The following is a 21,902-nucleotide window of genomic DNA, read 5'->3' as shown; positions in this document are numbered from 1 at the left end:
ACACTGATTTCAATCCTTTCAACAGTAACGGTAATGTTCAGGTTCTCCTCCATCTCTTTGATCTGTTTGCTGTCAAAGTGCAGGACAAGCCTCTTTCCCTTCAAGGTTTCCATTATATCTTGTCTTATCTGGTCTCCTAGTAATTAAAATAACTTTATCAACTATATAATTCAATCTTTATTTATCCTAGTTTTACTTGATCTTTATTATTTTCAATAATTTTATATCCTACTATTTATTCTTACCTAGATCATCAATCTTCTTGAATCTCTTTGGATGAATGGAGCTTCTGGAGATAAGCACATCCTCAAGATTTACACCTGCTTTTTTACAGATTGCTGCAATGATTGCGGTTTGAGGTCAAATCCCGACCCTGTATCGAGCAGATACTTCAGAAGTACAATCCACCAGATCCTGAGCACTGATTCTTATTATTATCTACATAATAAACAGTTATGATATTTCTAATCTAATTGAATTCAGTTTGATTAAGTTTACTCAAAATTAGCACAACCAACTTTACATTTTAATACAATCTTTTATTTACCTTGCCTTTTACTATAGAATCAGAGTATTGGAGTAATTCATCGACATAAACTTCATCTGTAAAAATTACAGCTTCTGACTCGGATGCAGAAGAACCAGCATCAGATTCAAAGGAAGCCTCAAGTTCACTTAAAAATAGTTCCCAACTTTTTTGTCCTTTTTTCACTTCTGTAATCTTCATATACTTCATTCTCTGCCACCGATCCTGTCTGTTTTTAACAGATTTTTCAAATTCTTTGTCTACCTCTGTAGTAATATAAATTTTTTTATCTTCCTTTTGATCTAAAAAAAACTGAATATCTTCTGCCTTGACCATTTGGGAACGAAGTTGATCTGATTGGATCTTCTCCTCAAATTTCTTTACAGATATGTCGAGGAGCTTGCTGCTCTCCTTAATGAACTCTTCCTGTATCTTAGTGAACCTACCAATGCTCAAATCCCAGTTTAGATCTGTAAGTTGGATTAGTTTGCAATACTTAATGTGGAGCTTCAGAATCTTATCCCTGATTATACATAAAAGAAGTTTGTTAATTACATAAATATTGGTTATTTTTTGTTTATTTATATTGGTAATTAATTATTTATTTACTTATTTGTTTTTGATTTACTTATTTTTTTTATTTACATAATTAAAAATTACTTTATTTTCTACCTGACAGCAGCTCCAGAAATGAGATTTTCGCCAAAACCAGCCTTGTTCCACACATCCATTGCAAGAGAAGTAACACATTTATAGTTGGGATCTTTACAGGATCCACCCTTGCAGATAAGATCTTTGCCTGGAAAACGTTGAGGACAACAGGTTTTGTAGATTTAAATCTTAAAGTGTTGAAAGATTTGATAAGTTGTATATATCTGAGCACATTTCCAATGCTGGGGAGCTGGTTCTTGGGCAGCTGTTTGATAGGATACTTGAGAAGAAACAGTAGCCTTCTTGGATTAGTCTGTATCTTCCTCCTTTCTCTTTTATTCTTGTCTTTCTTACAATGACGGTCCATTTTAGAAATTACTATTAAATATTAAATTATATAACATACTTCAGTTTATCTATTCATTCAATTATTCATTAAACAATCATATTATTCATTGAATCATTTTTTAATTTTTAGCTATGTGTAAAATGCATTATGTAGCATAACAATAGAAGTAAACATGTATGTAGTACAAATCTCAAAAACGTGTGATATGATCAAATCGAGCGTAATTAAATTTACCTTTTTAATTGACCACAGACGACTTAAATTGGCATTTTATCACGCTAATAGTATTTTTAAACTATCATCACTAAGTTTATTAAAAACAAAATAAAATATAGCATCAGAAAAATTTCAAATTTATCAAACATTGACAAAATGGACATTTATTTTCAAAAAATCTTTTAAATTTTACAGATATCACTTTTTGACAACGGTTTTTTTTTTTCGTTTATTTTTAGCCTCAAGGGACATCAGAGAATGGGAAAAGCTTGAGAGGTATCCTCAAAAAAAAAAAGTGTGTTTCTGGGACACCCTAGTGTACTGTCATAATGAAACACATAATTAAGTCTGTTTGTTGTTATTGTAATCATAAAATGTGTAATGGCAAATAATTTATGCAATAAATTGTGCACTTGCAAGATTGTTATTAGTTAAAAAAATGTACAATAAACTCTGGATAACTTAATAACCCATAATAACTCGAACTAATTTTAAATTCTAGTTGAGCCTTTATTTATGGATTATACTCCCAATAACTCTTATATTCTCTAACAATCAAATTTCTTGGTCACTTGAAGGTTTGAGTTATTGAGAGTTAACTGTAATATGCTATTTGTTAATCTTAGTGATGTTATAGTTGTGACATTTTGTGTGGATAGACGACTTGGCTTACTTTCACATCGGTGTCTATTGTTAAAAATGATTATTGGGTAGTTTTATTACTGAAACTGACTACATCTGATCTTTCACAAAAAGCCAAGGGTTCAGTTTTATCTTAAAAGTTTATCTTATTGTGTTTTTATTTATCTTTAGCTTTGATTTTTTTATAAAGAATTAATTCAAACTTGCAACATTATTCTTGAAACTTTCACAAAAACGCACACAAAATAAAAAAAAACATTAGTCACATTTTTGAGTTTTTAAACAAGTTAACTGAGTACATAACACTTCAAGCTGCAAAAAGTGTTTTCGATAAGAATGTTGTTTCATTTTTTAGGTCAAATTCCTTCTCGTAATGTTGATCGTTTTCTGAAAGCTAAGCAAAAATAACAAAGGCTACATAATAATGAAACAATATTTCATATTGTTTTTATAAAGTACTTGTGACTTTTTTTATTATTATTTTTATTACTTTATTATTTACTTTATTATTATTATTTTTATGTTAAAAATAAAAAATTAATGTAATTTCGATATTTTTATTTTATCTCATTAAAAAAAATGGTTTTTGTTCTTACAAAAATTCTATACTTTTTCTCTTTGGAATTATTTTTTATGGGTATATTGGCTATTTTTTTTTTTTTTCTGTTATATTTTTATATGTGAATGGAAATGATTACAATCTAGATGGTTTCGATTTGATGTAAGTATAGCTTTTGCGCCGATTTTTGGCGTAAACAACTGCTTTAAAAATGTATTGATTCGCCAAAACCGGTATTAAAAACAGCTTAATTGAAAGAATTTGTTTAGAATTGCAGAAAAGTTTCTATAAGAAATTTCAAATATCTTGCAGACCAGATATTGTCGCAAAATATCTGGTTTGCAAGATAATCAATTAAATTGTTTATAGGGAAAACACTAAAAATCTTACTTTGGACTATAGAGACAATCTTTTAAAATTTTGTCTAAATATGTTTTTTTTACTCAAAGTTATGTTCTTTTCGGATTAAAACATGCTGTAAAATTTTTAGATCTTTTAATCTATATTCATGTCTAAATTGAGGACGTTTTTTAAATTAGCAAAATCCTAAAGTATATTAAAAGTAGTTATAAAAATTGTTTAAATTCTATTAAAACAAAAAAATATCTTACAAGCAAAAGTAGTTTGATTAAATAAAAATTTTTAATTAATTTAATTCAATTTAAAATCAAAGTTACGGATTGTCGAAGATAAGCTTTTTTCAAAAAATTACGATTTAAGTTTTACTAATTCTCCTTGACTACGCTGAGTAATAAGAATGTTAAAATTTTGTTATAGCCTTTGGGTTCGTCCATATATCATGTCACATTAAGGAGGAAAGAAATTTCTTGATCGATTTAATGTTTTTGTAACTCGCAATGGATGGAGTTGATATTTTTAATTTTTCCAAATGTTGTAACTATTGATTAAATTTCTCTTTTCTCTTTCTTCTTTATATTTCTTCTTTATATTTTCTCTTTTCTCTTTCTTCTTTATATTTGTTGTAGACAAGTTTGTATTGTGTATATCGTAGTGCTTTTTTAAACTCTTAGCAAATTAATCGATCAAAGTAGGCTCGTATAACTTAAACTTGTGCTAGTTACTGCAGCTCTTTTATTAGGTTGTAATTGTTCGATATAACCTTATTGTATCTTAGCGCTTGGCTATATAGTAAGATGCTTTTTTGATGGGTAGGGGGGGGGGGATGGAATGTAATACTGCTGTTGTATTAGTTGCCCTTTTGTATATTGTTGTTTCTAACTGTCTATCTAGCTTTTTGATAGTTGTTAGGTCCATGAAATTAATAGAATTGGTAGAATTATTAAAAGTAAATATGATCGTGGGGTGGATTGCATTCATAAATTCGAAAACTTGCGTTAGTTTCTCTGGAGGCCCATGAAAAATAAAAAATATATCATCTGTAAATTGTTTATAAAAAGAAATACAAATGGAAAATTGGTCAATTATTTTCTCATCAATTTTTCCCATAAATGAATTAGCATAGGGCGGGGACATACGTGTTCCCATGGTTGTTTCTGTTAGTTGTAAAAAGTGATCAGTCGAAAATTGAATGTTACTGTGGGTTAGGATGGTTTCTAATATAATGTCAATAAAAGCAATAGGTCGCCGTATTATGGGTCCGTAATATGGCGGTGCGTGCTCTCTTAAAATAAAATTTTACGGTGTCAATACCTTTGCGGTGAGGAATGTTTGTATACAAAGATATCACATCATCCGTGAAAAGGATGTAATTGTTGGTTTCTAGTATATAGGATTGAAGGAGTTTTGCTGGTTATTGTTCAGCAACAGGTTATATAAATTCTGTGATAAAGAACAATAAGTTTTCGATTGATCTGTCACAACCAGAAACATTTGGTCTTATGGCAATTCCTATCCTATGAGTTTTAGGAAGGCCATAAAACAAGAGTGTACGAAGGGGTGTTTTTGGACGTATGAACTCTGATGTTTTTTAATCAATCATATGATGAAAAGCCATATAGTTGAATAAGATTAACATCTCTCGCTACTTTTATATTTTTTGTTGGATCTTCTAGGAGTAGTTTGCATGTGTTTTTATCTGATAAAAGTTGAGAGATCTCCTCTTCATAGTCAGTTTTGTCTAAAATACAAATAGCCCCCTCTTTTGTTGGCCTTTTTTTATGGTAATTGTGGTATTAAACAATAGGAAGTTTAGTGCGGAAATAAGTTTAGGAGTTAAATGTTTTCATTTTTTGGTAATTGTGAGAAAACACGTGCGGTTATATCACATTCTACCAAGTTAAGATAACATATAATAGTCATCATAGGGGGACACCAGTTTAATTTTTTATGAAATGGGTGCCTCGCTATCTCTTCGGTCCCAAAATAGTTGTTGGAGAAGGATTATTTGAATCTTATAAAAGCCGTTATGTGAATATTAAGAGACGTCTTTGTAATTGAAGGAACAAAATTTAATCCCAAACTTAAAAGCTCTTGTTCACCATCTGTTAGGACGTGTTTTGATATGTTGGTTACTAATTTATTGTTGAATTGATGTAAAAAATTTGACTTAGCTTGAATAATTTCTTTTTTATATTGGCTCATATTTTTTATATAGCATTATTTTTCAATCGATCGCTAGAATTGGGAACTCTACCAGAACTTTGGCTCGAAGCAAACATTACACCGTTGTTTAAAAAAGGAGATCGCCTAAAGGCTGATAATTACAGACCCATCTCTTTAACCTCAATAGTATGCAAGCTAATGGAAAGTTTTGTCAGAGATACAATAATGAAACACCTTGTTGATAACAATTTAATAACCAAAGATCAACATGGTTTTATTAAAACAAAAAGCTGCATTACAAACTTGCTAGAAACATTAGATAAGCTTACTGATCTTAAAGAAAAAGGTATCTGTGCTGATATTGCCTTTTTAGATTTTGCAAAAGTTTTTGACTCACATAGAAGATTACCTCTCAAATTGGAGTCAATTGGTATAAAGGGGTTATTACTTAATTGGTGTGTGTCGTTTTTGAATAACAGAAAACAAAGAGTAATTCTAGGGAAATATGTATCAAAATGGGAAACTGTAAAAAGTGGAGTACCGCAAGGATCAGTTCTTGGTTCTTTACTTTTTGTAATTTTCATCAATGACTTAACACAGGGTTTAAATGACAAAGCTAAATTATTTTCAGATGACACAAAAGTGATACCAAAAATAGATAAAAAAGATAAAAATTCGCATAATAATTCCCTTCAAGATGACTTGGATTATCTCTTCGAATGGTCGACTTAATGGCTATTAAGCTTTAATAGTGATAAATGCAAAAATACTATGAAACTATTATACATATCACTCGTGCGACCTCACTTAGAGTATGCATTTCAAATATGGAACCCATACTATGCTTAAAAATGTTATTATATATTACTTAAAATAAATTAAATATATTATATATTACTTAAAGAAAGAGTCCAAAAACGAGCAACTAAAATTTGTTCCCAAAAGATGTTAATTATGAACATAGGTTACAAAATATGGAACTTTCAAAATTGGTTGATAGAAGGTTGCGAGGTGATTTAATTCAGATGTTTAGATTTCAAAACAATGTTGATAAAATAAACTGGCATAACGAGCCTGAAAGAATAACTAATACCGAGAGGGCGTGATCAGAAATTAAAAAGAAAATATGTAAGAAACTCACTTTCTAGGCATAATTTCTTCACTAACCGTTTTGTAGAATTGTTGGAATATCCTAGATCAAGATGTTATTATTGCAACTTCTGTAAATGATTTTAAAGACAAACTAAAACGTTTTAATGAAAAACGGCTGTTATAGTCTAACATCTACTGTCGTTAGACTCATTTTTCTAGGTAAAACAAGAAAACAGCATTTGATTTATATCATATTTATATTTGTATGATTATGTGGTGTTGTCGAAAACAATTTAATCAGAGTAAATGGTACAAAGCGTCATTTTTCGTTCAATTTTTTTTTTGTTAATCCTAGAGAAATATATTTTATCAAAGATGCCGCTGTTCAACAAAGCCGCTGCTAAACAAAAATAAAGACTACACTTTAAGTTTCCAAAAACGCCGGGAGAAATGTCACGCAACTGTTATTTATGTTAACGATACTTTTTATGTAAAAACGTTGAAGCTAATAAGTAAAGACATGATTGCTGTTGAATAGATTTACCAAGATCTATTTTACGGGTCCGGACAGCTAGTATAATTAAGTAACAAAAAAGAACAAACAAAATTATTATTTATAAAACAAAAGTGTGTTTATTACTATTTTAAATGACTTTTTTTTTTCTATTAGCTGCAATTACCACCAGGCTAGACTAGAGCAATGACCACTGGGGTAAAATGTAATAGCACTTTAGATGACTAAAATTCTACTAATACAGCACCATGCTGGTCCTATCGATTCGTCTTTTTATTTAGCGTCTTCATTCAAACAATGTAATTCTGCATTTATTGGTGGGGCTGAAAATAATCAAATTACAATGAAACTTTGTAATTTAAATTGGTATGGAAGCTGTGAATTCTACAAGTAAAATCATCACAGTATGTAAAATTATTTAAAAAGATTCATTACCAGCATTGGGACATTGGGATATTTTTGACGCATCAGGTAACTGACGTAATGAATAAACACCGAATATTGAAATGCAATTGGTTTCCTGACCCAAACTACAAATATCTATATTCTGTGCATTGAAAGAAGGATATAAATGTTAATTGCTTTTTTGTCCGAGAAACATAAATTTTCATAGATTTCAGAATGTCTTTATGGAATTCTGAAATTTTTCTGTAAGTATTGCTTTCTTTTTTCAAAAGTTGAGGAATACACAGTCAAGTACCATTATTCAACCAAGCTACTTTACATCTGAAAAGCTCAAAGCTTTTGGGTAAAGATAGAGATTTACAGTAACATGATTACCATGCGTATCACAAAGTTGCTATGTTGGCAGCATCAGATTTCATCCGCACATATGAATGTCCGTCCACAGATGTGCGCAATTTAGTTAACGAAGGATAGCTTAAACTGGCTAAAGAAAATCTAGACAGATTAGAGTCTATAAGTGAATCTATAATGTTTCTTGGTCAAAAGAACATTGCTCTGCAAAATCATTGAAATGATGGGCCGATCATTAAAATAATTAAAAACTCTTCAGGAATTACTGATGGCAATTTTTGTGAGTTGCTTTGATTTTGATTTTGAGTAAGCGCTGGGGATAATATTTAAAAAAACCACTTGTTTCGTTGTCCGCTGTAGTTATAAAGCACAGACATAAGTAAAAGTATTCAAAATGAATATTATTGAACTATTTGCTGAACATATTCAGGACTTAATTAAAACAAGAGTTTTTGATGAAACAACGGATACCAGTCATAGTTCTCAAATAACAGTCATACTTAGATAAATTGATGTTAGTAGCTTTTAAATCTGAAAAGATTTTATTGTTTTTGTAAACTGTCATTCTGAAAATTACTTTGATTTTACTTATGAAACTGTATTAACTGGAAAATTTCTATCAAACACAGTTACAACACATTAGGTTAGCCTTATGTTAAGTGAATACAACCGAGCAGTCACGGAATTACAGAAGATCCTAATAAAATGGACAAAAGTCCATTTTATAATCATACTTATCAATTTCTAAATTTTCGTCTTACAAGTTGTAAGATATACAGTTGGCACAATCAAAGAAGTAGTATGAAGCAAAGTAACGTGTTTAAATATATAGATAGGGGAATGCTTATAACCTTATGTGAAACAAGATAGATTGAGCAACATGATTCAGTGTTAAGTTTTAAACCTTGTTTGATAAGTATAGTAGAAACTCTTGATGTGTTATTTCTGTGGAAAGAACGGGTTTCTTCAACAAAAGCCGCATTATTAAAAAATGAAATATCTGAGTCCTCATATGTAATAACACTTAGTTCATTACCCAATGTGTTAAATACCACAGTCTCTTTAAGTGAGGCTCTTCAAAAAAATATATTAGAAAAGGAACATGTAAAAACTTTTCTTAAATGTTTACAAAGCAAGCGCTCTAACCACTGCTCCACGGCCGCACAAAGATTTAAGATTAGAAATCATGGTCGGGCGATTTACAGAAAAACAGACTAATTACCCAAACCTAAACACCGATGATTCTCAAATTTACTATAGATTGAATGTTTGTTTATCGTTGCTTGATATTATTCCTCTAGGTTTACAGTTCAGATTTTCTGATCAAAACTTGAACTCTTTTGAGCTAAATGTAGCAATACCTAGGAATTTATTAAATAAAACGAAAGCAGAGTTAACAGGATTAATAACTTTTAGTTAACAGGATTAATAACTTGAGTTTTATGAAAGGGGTGCGCAACGTAATTACTATAATGAGAATGTTCAAATGATAAAAAATTTTCAGAATTTCAATTTTGGGAGCTGAAATGGAAAGACGCAGTCAAAAAGTAACAAGACCTACCTGGCTGTGCGCTTGAAGCATATAAGCAGTGATAGTAATGTCTTTCTTTTAATTAAATGTAATGCAAAGAAATTTAATAAAGTGATTTTCTCCCTTCTAGTTAGCGTTGCTTCAAGAGAACGGAGATTCTTGTTTTTAAAAGGAGTTAAAACTTGGTTAATATCGACAATTGGACAAAAATGATTAAATAGCTTAGCTGTGATGCATATCCATAGAGGTTGCATCATAATTGTCGAAAAGGTTATTGATAGATTTGTGTCTTCAAAAACTAAAAAGCATGTTAAACGTTTTACTGCTACCTTGTTAAAAGAGGTTCTATTAACAAGTTAGCGTTTGGTTCTGTCACGTATTAGATGAAATATAACTTGTGTTACCCATTTTCTTACTACTGAATATTTTTCTCTACCACTAAATACAGCTTATTCATACTTGTTTGGAATGCTGTTATCTTATTTGCTCATATTTTTTTAATGATATTGCTTTTCTTGCAGCCATGGTCCAAAGACGCATTATAAGTATTGTTGGACCTACTCTGCCAAACATGAGCCTCTGTTCAATTGTTAAAAATTAAATCTCTTTCTCTTTTCTACTATGTTTACTACTCTTGAAAGCATTTGTCATTTGTTTCATCATTTTAAAACTCTAGCGCGACTGGTCATTGAAATATGTTGCATTTTTTTACTGTAACTGTTCCTTTATGTTTAAAAAACTTTTATTTTGTCTAGCTTTTTTCCTTGAACATCTGCACTTTAGAATTATATTTCGTTTTCATGTTTCTATTATAGCTTACAAATTTTTAAGTCTTCTGTCAACCGCTTTCTTGGTCTTTATTTATCTTTTTTTATTTTCTGAAACCTTCAAACATAACTTGTGGTTGCTTGCAATCTTGTAGGATTTGAGCTTTTTTTTAATATTAATAATTTCAATAACTGTATAATAATAATCTTTTGTCTTAATATTATGCTTTACTGATAACCGCATTGCATATGTAATAAATTATCAATATCATTTCCATTTAAGAAACTGTGACGTATTAGCTACAGCATTGAAAAAGTTAAAAGGTAACGCCAGTGAGTTCGTCTAAATCCAGTTCGTTTAAACCCAAAGTGTTTTTAGCGAACTTACTTATTTTAATAGCAAAAAAATACAAACGTCGAAGTTGCTATTTTTGTAATATCTTTTATTATACTTTTATAAATTAGTATTTCAAAGCATAAAGCGTATTTAAAATATCGTCAGCCAAGCACGGTGATTCAAGCTTAGGATTTTATTGTGAGCATGCGCATTAATTTAGCTTTTTAAAAAAATGGAGAAGCAGTTTTCCGTCAAAATAAAAACATTAGTGGTTGGTTTCCTTTTTAATTATGTAATTAGTCTTCGCAATCAAAAAAAGAAAAAAAGTTTTTAAATTAAATAATTGATAAGCTATTCATTAAAAAAAAATAAAAATAAAACTTTAGTCGTAAAGAAAGAAAATTTTTTTCTTTGAAATAATTAGATTTTTAGGTAAAATAAATTACAGCATAAGGGATTGCGGTAATGAGAAAAGTCGGTATTATATTCTGGCCGGTATTAATAACCAGTCACTACCGAAGTTATGATATTGAAATTGAAAGTAATTTTTTTAAATATTAACACTTTCAAAAGTTCGGTATTGAACGGTATCTTTTGAAAGTGTTTGATAGTGTAAACTTAAATTATCGCCACTATCTAAAGAACCAAACACCTCTTTTGGTTAGCCCGCCTACAAGACAAAATATACTATCTTAAATGATTGTTCATATTTTTTACAACACTCCACCGTTTTGAAATTTTTCAAAAAAAAATTAACATCTTTTTTTTAATTAATATTTTTATTTTGGTATAAGATGGGTAACTTGCTCCTTGAATATGTGGAAGGTGCTTTAAGATTAACTTCAGGCATTGTGAAACCCATAAAATCTTTGAACCCATCAGAAACAACGTGCGTAAATGGTAAACTTGACACGCACAAATATTTCATGATTTCTAAGTCTGCTATGAGCTGTCGCTTATCATTTGAGGAAAATTTTGTTTTTGCTTTGCAATAAAAAGAAATGTCCATTTTCATTTTTTTACCTCCTTATTTTTGATGGGCACTGTTTGCATTGGGCAACATCTTTGCCGTGAAAATCTTTTTGAAAGAATTCCCAATAAGGACTTGCTCTTGGCATTATCAACTCTTAAGATGTCACTTTCTTCAAAACAATAAAACAATGTCATTCTCACAATTAATTTTTTAGACAGACCTGTAAAGTATAACCATTGCAAAAAAAAGTTAAACCATAAAAATAATTGAAAGTTAATTATTTTATGAAATTTACTTAATACAGAAGAATCTCTCTAACTCGAATTTTATGGGGAAAAATAAAAGTTCGAATTAGAGAGATTTTCGAATTATAAAAAGTTGATTTTTCTTAAACGCATTTCACGGTGACTTTGCATTTATTCGAATTACGGAGGTTTTTGAATTAAGGAGATTCGAATTAGAGAAATTGTACTGTATAATTGAATTTTAATAAAAACTTTAGTAAAGAATTATTTTAAACTATATTTACATAATTTAATTTTAATAAAATGTCGAATGTTCAGGTAAAGTTATTATGCTCTGAAGTTTTTTAATTTAGGACAAATTATTTTTAATTAAATTTATTTCAAAAAATTCGTATTATTATTACTAATTTTTTTTTTTTTTTAATATTGAGTTCGGTAGTGGCAAAAGGGACTTCGGTAGTGATGGGAACAATTTTCATTATTGGAAAAAATATTTTCACTTTCAAACACTTGATATTGAAATTGAGTTTTTTGATATCGCACTTTCAATACCATTACTAGCGATTGTTCGGTGTTTTTTGATACTTCAATAGTTCGGTAGTGTCGGTAGTAGTATCGCAATACCCTAGTACAGCATCACCTCAATTATTTAAAGACTATTTTGCGAATAAATTTTTTTTGTATAAAAAGTAATATACATTCTTACTCTGGTTATTGTAAGGAAAAATTACAAGTTATTCATTTTTACCTGTCATTTTTTTAAATCGAGATAGGGTAGAGCGGGCATATCGGAACAGTGGGGCATAACGGTACAATTATGCCTCAAGTTTTGTATCTAAACTTAAAATTATTTTTTTCGAAAAAAATTTTTTGATGAAATATTTGAAATTACTGTGCTTTATTACTGTGAAAAAAAAAATTAATTTTAGAAATACTAAAATACATTAAAAGTCTTAAAACGCATCAATAAGTTTGCGAAAAATATAATTTGCGTCTTTTCTTAAGCGATACAACGACAAAAGATCTTGAACTATTGCTGATTTGCTTTATTTATAAAAAGTTTCAGGATATTTTTTGTGCGATTCATATGATTCATAATATTTTTGTTTAATTTTGAACATAGTAGTAGTTACCAATTTAATAGTATATAGGTTAGAGCACAGCGGAGGTATTTTATAAAAAAACACAATTTTTTCTCAACATTTAGCTTTAGCAACATTTTAAGCTTAGTTAGTAACAGTTTAAAACTTAAAATACCAAAAAAGACAAAAAAAATCTAAGTTCTAGCAATTATTATCTCAATCATACATAAATTAAATTTTGATTTTGAATTAAAAGGCCATACTCCTAATAAGTTATATAAATATATATTTATCTTTTAAGTTAAAAAGACATTTTAATTCAATGTTAAAAAGTCCCCTCATATTAACTTTTAAATTTACATTGCTCAAGGGTTAAAATCAAAAAGGTCTTAAATTGAAAGTTAAAAAAGAAACTAAAAATTTTGTTTATCATTTATATTTTTAAAAATTTATAATAAATCTTTTACAAAATCTTTATTTAAATCTTAATTTATAAAAATTCTTTTACAAAAAATACTTCGTAAAAAATTTCTATAAATTTATTTTTATGATTTTTTTACATTAAGCCTTATACCTTTAGCTTTAGGGTCATTTTATATAAAATATTCTTTAATAATGCTCTCAAGCTGACTACAACCCATATGCCAGAATAATCTAACCCTTTCGTGACGAGTGACCAGTATGGCGGTTCATAAAATTTGTTTCTAAATGACGAGTGACCCGCATGGCGGTACATAAATAATTTTAAATATTTCAAAACATTTATAGCTATTGGAAAAAACTTAAACTTATCCTTGAAATGTGAATAATTTCTTAAGTTAATGCTTCAAACAGTTTGTTAATTGCATTTAAAGATCGCTCAAAAACCAATTTTAAAAAATGACAAAAATAGATTAAAATAAACTGTCATAAATGAGATCCTTGATATTTTTTTCAATGATATTGGTGGAGAATTTTTTTGTTTCATCACCACTATAAATCCCTCATTTATTTAATATCAAAAACTATATCTTTATGTATTTCTTCTTTATTTGTTTAAAGTTACATAAAGAAACTATATATTTTTCTTAATTTCAACATGATATATCTTGATCTCGTTACTAAGATAATAAAAATTTTTTTAATTTTTTAAATATTTTGAAAGCCAATTCTTTGACATAAAAAACAAGGTCTTATTTGTAAAATTATGAATAGTAGTTTTTATTTTATACTATTTTAATTGATCATGATTCTAGTTCGTTATTTTACGCGCAGTCATAAAGCTGCTTTTTTTAACTCAGTCGCGAAAGGGTTAAACTGATATACGTGATTTTTAAGTAAATGTATTTTTTTTGTTACAGAAGCATCTGGTCATGTGAATCTATAAAATTTGATAAAATGGTTGATTTTTTACCAATTTGTTTGATTTTTTTACCAGATATTTACCAAGTTGCTGAATCTCATTATCTTAGCATGTACTATTTATGATATTAATAATTATAATATTATGACACTGACAATGATATGAAAAAAACTTTTTAAATTAGATAGTAAGTAAACACTAGTATCTATAAATTCAAGGTCTATAACTAGCTTAGAAATCGAATTGAATAATTCAAGCAATGATTAATGCTATAAATAGATAAAAAAATTTCAATATAAGTCAAATCAATTCATAAATTCAGGCATTATAAAAATTAGGTTTCAAATATAATATTATAATTTAACATAATAACATAATAATGATAAAATTTTTGTCATATAATTGATTAAACACTTTGTTGTATATATATACACACACACACACACACACACACACACACACACACACACACACACACACACACACACATACACACATACATACGTATATATAAAATTATTCATAACTTAAAAAAAAAAAAACTTCATTCTCTTTATTAAACTTTATCATCTTATTTTGTACAAAATTTAAAAACAAGTTTTATGTATTAATTTTAATTATAAAAACTTCATTCTTTTTATTAAACTTTATCATCCTATTTTGTACAAAATTTAAAAGCAAGTTTTATCTATTAATTTTAATTACGAGTAAATTTAATGAATAATGTTTTTATTTCAATACAATACCTATATAGAGCAATTTTTTTCAAGATAGTCTGTAATAATGCCATTCAAAAAATATGATTGGACATGGAAATGCATTTGCTAAATTCTGCTTTAACAATGGCTTTTTTTTTTTTTTTAAAACATCTTCGCTTCCTACAAGGCTGCAAGCAGCCACTAATTAAAGTTGGAAGTTACTGAAAGAAAAAAGATGAAGATTGTAGAGCAAGATAACGATTGACGGACGACTTAAAGAATTACAAATTATATGAATCAGGAAAGTAAGATGAAGAGAGCGAATTTCAAAGAGCAGATGTTCGAGGAAAAAAACTAGACGAATAAGCGTTTTTGGAGCACTTAGGAACAGTCACAGAAAAAGGATGAGACTTAAGATGAAGAGTAGATGACTCATTGAGTACATCACCGTTCATAAATATAGGAAGATCTAAATTATTGCGATAACGATTGGCTGAAAAAAATTGAGTTTTATCTGTATTGAAGTTCATCAGCCACTGTGAGCCCCATGCTGTAGTAGAAGTGAGATCCTTATTAAGTTCAAATGCCCCCTCCAAGCAATCAGAGGGTGTTGGTTTCTTATAACGAGATGAATAAATGGTAGTATCATCAGTAAACAATGCCACCTTAGATGTGAGAATATCTGGAAGATCGTTAATGTAAATTAAAAAGAGTATAGGGCCGAGGATAGAACTTTGAGGAACCCCTGAAGTTACAGAATAAGAAGAAGAGTGCTGTCCATCGAGGACAACTTTTATACTACAATTGGAAAGGAAGGATTTAATAATCTTAAAGATGTTGCCAGATACACCATAAGAAGAAAGCTTATGGAGAAGACCAGCATGCCAAACTTTATTAAAAGCATTTGAAATGTCAAGAGCGATGGCCTTAACCTCTCCACCTTTATCTAGTGCACGATAAAACCTATCAGTTATTACTGTTAGCAAATCAGCTGTAAAACGAGAAGTTCGAATTCCATCGTGATGATCAGAAAGTAAGTTATTAGATTCAAGATGAGAAATTAAGTGTTTGCTAATTAAAGATTCAAAAACCTTGCTTATGATAGGAAGAAGACTTATGGGACGGTAGTTAGACGAATAAGATTGCTCTCCAGAATTTTTGAAGATAAGGATAACAGATGCCGCTTTCCAGCAGGCTGGAAAACAAGACTCTGATAAGCACTTGTAAAATAGTTTTGAGAGTATAGATGACATCTTCGGAGAACACTTCTGCAAGACAATAACAGGTATGTTGTCCGGGCCACAAGCTGTAGAAGAGTCTAGGCAGGAAATCACTTTAGATACAGAAGCTGGAGTGATATGAATGTCAAGCAATGGATCAACCTGTTTGATGGCAATATCAGGTAGAACGCAACTAGTGGAATTAAGAGATGATATTGATGAAAAGTTTTTAGCAAACAATTCAGCTTTGTCTTTAGGTGAGGTGACAAAGTCTTAACCATACAAGAGAGGTGGAATTAAAGATTTGCCCTTATTATTGATTTTATTAAAGACTCTCCAGAAGTCAGGGGAGCCTAATTTTTGAGATGAGATACGAGATTTCATGACCTGAGAATAGCGGGCTTTGGCGTTAGACGAAACCTTTTTACAATTGTTTCTAATAGTAATAAACAGACGTCTGTTTTCTGGAGAATTGTTTTGCTGATAAATATGGAAGTAACGGTTTCTATTGGCAATCGCAGCAGCACAGTGTGAGGAAAATTATGGAGGAGAGTGAAGCTTGACCTGGAATCGTCGAGAGGGAATAAAAGATTCCATGCCAGCCTGAATCCATAAAGTTATGTAAGAAGCACATATGTCGACAGGAAGACGAAAGATTTCTACCCAAGGGCCATCACGAAGAAAATCACGGAAAGAATCCCAGTCAGCTTTACTGTAGTTGTAAGAGGTTCGATAATAGGGGGATTCAGGTGATGAAGAAGAATGAGATATTAGTTTTAGAGAGATCAAACTGTGATCAGAAGCACCTAAGGGTGAGTGTGAAACTGAAAGTGCTGACTAGGATTAGAAACAAGACATAAGTCGAGTAGAGAAGGTAAATGATTCGGGTTGTCAGGAAAGCGAGTTGGAAAGTTGACTATTTGAGTTAGGGATTGAGAAAGGAAAAAGTTGTGGGCTTTAATGCCTGCAGAATCACTGACACTAGAGCCAAGCCATTCAGAGTGGTGAGCATTAAAGTCACCGACAACAACTATATTAACTGATTAGCTTTACTTTTTAATGCAAGTTTTCGAGCAAGTTTTATATCAATTATATGACATTCTTCTTCTAACATAATAAAAAATTTCAAGTAGATTTGCATTCAATTGTTAGATATTTTACCCAATTATTTGGAACATTGAAAACGTTTTTACCTTTATTTTAACGAAGTTATGTAAGAAGCTCGTTGTTACCTCTATTTTTGATGTTTCTAAGAGTAATATAACACTTCATACACATTTTCTCTAGATAAATACACTGAGAAACTTTGATATATTAATTCCATATATTTATATATTTGATAAATTTAAATATCGTTTTTTAAACTGTCTTTTTCTAAAAGATTTCCACATATTCTACATGCTCTTGATAACTTTTGTTGATGATTACTCGCCATTATTTGCGGACCTATTTTTGTGAAAACTACCCTATTCAAAACCATTATATTTTTTTTATAAAAAAATGACAGGTAATAGAGATTACTATTTTCGGAAAGATAAAAAGGAGGAGTATTATTAACAACTTTTTTTTTTTGTTTTTTTTGTTTGTTTGTTATTTTCTAAAATATTAAATAAATTTTTACAATAAGATAGTTAAGATAAAAAAAATCGTTATACAGTAACAATTAAAAAATCGTTATACAATAACAAATATAATAAAATATACAAGTATAAAAATAAAAAACATAATAAATAGTACGCGGAGACTCGCAGAAAACCTTTAGGTCTTATGATCGAGAACCGCTCGTGAATATTAATTCCATTAAAATAATATTAAATAAAGAATAAAACAAAAATGTCAAAGAAATAATTTGCGAAAAACATAAATTTTGTAAGAATATAAATAAATTTGTAAAGAAATGATAATTGATTCTTATATATAAATACAAAGTTTGTATAAAGTAGTACTTATTTTATAAACACATAAATAGTGAATCCGATATTATTATATATTACATTATATAATAAGTTTCATATTTTCATAAAATGTTAAAAATATAAAGATAAGTCTTCAAAAGATAAAATTATTTCTTTCTGTTTTTTTGTGAATGAAATTTAATTTCAGTCATGGGAAAAATTAAAATTTTTCAAAACTATTTTGTACTAAAGAAAAGCTCCTCGAAATGCGATACACGACTTTCCAAAATTAGTTAGAGAAAAAGGTTGCCGAACTAGATTATCATATCTTAAGTTATATTTATTTGTTTCTTTCAAGGTATATAATATTTATGAAAGGAAACAGGAGATGCGTTAGTTTTACATTTATACATAAAACAAAGTATATTAAAAATATTCAGTTGATAAATATTAAGAATTTTCATTTGAAATAAAAGTGGTTTGCCATAAGTAAGTCGATCTTTATAATTGATAAGACGAGCAATATGCTTCTGCTGACGATAAAGAGGTTGCAGTTTAGATTTGTTGGTATTACCCCAGGCAATGTTTGCATAATTTATATGGCAGTGGATTAAAGAGAAATATAATTGTGTTAAACTGTGCTTATTTAAAAAATTTCTAGCTTTATACACATAACTCCTATATTTCGAGCAATTTTTTTGGACAATAAACCCAGTAAACACAGATTGGTTTAGAATTGGTCAATATTTAATCGAAATCGGTCGAAAAATAAATAAAACGTTTAGCGACCTATTATTGACTAAAAATTGACGCTTGATTTGAAATGTATATTTCAAACTTTTTTATACATACGTTTACTAAACGTCGATTTAACGTTTAGAATATCGACTTACATTAGTCAATATTGTAAACCTTTAATCGACCTTAATTAAACGTAAACGTTTATAGATTTAAAATCTACGCTTTAAATCTTTTAATTTATACATTTATTAAACGTCAATCAATCGTTTACAATATTGACTAATATAAGTTGTTATTCTAAACGTTTGATCGACGTTTAATAAACGTTTATTATATTATAATATAGCAATACAGCCATTGGTCAGAAGACTCACATAACAGCTTAAGTCACGCGGTTTAAATGGGCATAATTAAAACGAAATAAAAAAAATTATTAAAAAATTACTTTTTATTGGCTAAATAATTAATTTAAATGCGTTTACAAGATTCACTTCCTTACAACAACTGAAAGCAAAACGACTAATTAATAAATAATAAACGAGTGTCGGAAGCTAAAAAGTTAAAAATCTCTTATCGCGACAATCTACCTTCCTAAATGGCAACAACTTAATGGACTCAGATGTTTTAGAAATTATTGATTGCAACATTGACACAGTTAAAAAATATGAGTTGCTAGTCTCTCTTTGAATGTCCTGCTACAAGAACTTTTTTCGTAAGTTTTATAAACAGTTTAAATTCATTTTGTAAGCGTTAGTATGATAGTGTAGCAGTAGGTATTCATCTTTGCATTAATTAAGAGGTTTAATAAATAAATTTTTTAATTTTTTTAATTTAGATGCATATTAGCTAAATTTAGTTACATTTGCTAAAGAAAATTGGTTGAACAGAGCTGGTAAAAGCCACTGCATATAATATGACGCGACTTTCGAAATTTTCCATGTTTATTTTTGTCAAAAATAAACATGGATGGTACAGGAAATTATGGGAACTTCCATTCAGAAAATCCTCTATATGTAAAGTTGTTCTGTGTAATTCTAATTTTATTTTATGAATGTACATTTAAATTATTTTAATTAAAATAGTTTTTTGCGGTTACAAATCAGGTTACGAAATAAAACGATCAGGATAAGAATGAAGAAGATTATGTTGCACAAACAGGTGCATGATAAACAAGTGGTAGACGGTATTCTAGGAAGATTTTTGATAATAAATAAACCAGTGATCGAAAATATTTGTTTATGAGTTTATTAATTTTATAAATAATCTTAATATTAATGTAAACTTTTATTTTCTCCTGAGATGATATTTAAAAAATATTTGATAGAAATTTTTTAATATAATATTTCCACTGCCAAAAGCTTGATCATTTAATTTTTTTTAATTATCGAAACATAAACAAGCACAGTGCACAAACATTTTTTCTCTAAACCACTATATGAAAATGTTTTATATAAGGTTATAACTTTATACATAGTTTTATAAAATAAAAGTATAGTATAAGTAGCATAGTATAAAAGTTTATAAACATATTATAATAGTTATAAAAAATATAAAAAATAAGACCAGATCTTTTATAAATATATCTTATTTATAAATTTTATAACTTTTACAACTATATCCTATTTATAAATTTCACGACCTATATAGCTCTTATTACTTATATAAAGTTAAAAAGTTACAACGTAATTTTAACTTATATTAGTTTTAAAGCTTAAATAAATTAAATTTACGTTAACTAAATTAAAGAAACTAATAGACAAGTTTAATATACGTTTACTTAGACTAAATCTAAACGCTTTATATACGTTAATTAGACTAGATTTAAATGTAAATTAGACAAAATCTAAACGCTTTATATACGTATAATAATCCTATAATACACGTCTAAAATACGTTTGAATATAGACGTTTTATGGACGTTTGTTCTAAACGTTTATCTGGATTTCATTCTAAACGGATAATTGACCAAATCTAAACGTTTTGTTGAAACGTTCTTTTGACGTTTAGTAGACGTTTGTGCGTTTACTGGGAAGCAATGTGATATTTCCAACTAAGGTTTTCATCAATATAGATACCAAAAAGTTAGTAGTTATTTCTCTTTTAATTTGAACTTTGTCAATAAAAAGTAAAGGCATGACAGGAGGCAATAACTTTTTTTTTGAAGCTTGATGAAAACGTGTCCAATATGTTTTCTCAACATTGAGTGACAACTTATTTTTTTTAAACCAGTTAGAAATTTTTGTTAATTCAAGGTTCATATTTTTGAATAATGTCCTTATGTTATTATGAGATAAAAAGAGATTAGTATCATCCGCAAACATGACCGTCATTAAATTAGAGGCTTCAGGGAGATCATTAATGTAAATTAAAAAGAGGAGGGGTCCTAGTATAGAACCCTGAGGGACCCCACATGTTATATCTAGTAAATTGGAACGAACATTTGTATTACTATAAACGAACTGTTTACGGTTGTTTAAATAACTTTTAAGTATCATTAAAATATTTCCTTTAATTCCATAAAACTCAACTTTTTTAATAGAATTTTGTGGTCAATCGTATCAAAAGCTTTTGATAGATCAATGAAAACGCCTAACGTATATTGCGATTTTTCAAAAGATTCAGAAATATTGCGGGTAATTTGTAGTATAGCGTGTTTGGTTGAATTATTTTTTTTTTAAATCCGTATTGATTTTGATACAGTATATTATTTAAAGATAAATGGTTGAAAATGACATTATATAATATTCTTTCTAAAGTTTTCGAAAAAACAGGCAAAATTGAAATTGGGCGATAATTTGAGATACTGGTTTCATCTCCACCTTTAAATGTTGGTAAAACTCTGGCTATTTTCAGATTGTCGGGAAAAATACCCTGTTTTATTGAACAATGTAAAACTTGAAAAAAAATATCTTTAATGACTTCATACGAGTCGATAATAACATTGGAATTAATATCGTCATGACCAGCTGATTTATTAGATTTAAGCATTTTAAAAGAACGTTCAAGTTATCCTCAAAGGATACATCAAAAGAATTTAAAAATAAAGTAATTGGAAAAGCGTAATTATTTATTTTATTTGTCGGTGTAGGAATTTTTCGGGCCAGATTAGGACCAATTGACACAAAAAAATTTTTTAATTCATCAGCAATCACACTTTAATCATAGGATGTTTCTTCATTAATTTTAATAGCTTTAGGCAATGCGCTCGTTTTTAATTTTTGCATGCCAGTGAGTTCTCTAAGA

The sequence above is a fragment of the Hydra vulgaris genome, chromosome 06, assembly GCF_038396675.1.
Source record: "Hydra vulgaris chromosome 06, alternate assembly HydraT2T_AEP".
Taxonomy (NCBI): Eukaryota; Metazoa; Cnidaria; class Hydrozoa; order Anthoathecata; family Hydridae; genus Hydra; species Hydra vulgaris.
This window is presented reverse-complemented; position numbering follows the sequence as displayed.